The following is a 442-nucleotide window of genomic DNA, read 5'->3' on the forward strand; positions in this document are numbered from 1 at the left end:
AGAGCAGAGAATCAGAGATATAGAGGACAAACTTATGGAGAACAATGAAGCAGAAAAAAAGAGCACGATTTAAGAATTAGAGAAATCAGTGACTCATTAAAAAGGAACATCAGAATCATAGGGGTCCCAGAAGAGGAAGGGAGAGAAATAGGAGTAGAAGCGTTATGTGAGCAAATCATAGCAGAAAACTTTTGTAACCCAGGGAAAGACATAGACATCAAAATCCAGGAAGAACAGAGGACTCCCATTATTCAACAAAAACTGACCATCAACAAGGCATATCATAATCAAATTCACAAAATACTCAGGCAAGGAAAGAATAGTGAAAGCAGCAAGGGAAAAAAAGTCCTTAACCTACAAGGGAAGACAGATCAGGTTTGCAGCAGACAAACCTATCCAAAAAACTTGGCAGGCCAGAAAGGAGTGGCAGGATATATTCAAT

This window comes from Neofelis nebulosa, chromosome 15 (assembly GCF_028018385.1).
Source record: "Neofelis nebulosa isolate mNeoNeb1 chromosome 15, mNeoNeb1.pri, whole genome shotgun sequence".
Lineage (NCBI taxonomy): Eukaryota > Metazoa > Chordata > Mammalia > Carnivora > Felidae > Neofelis > Neofelis nebulosa.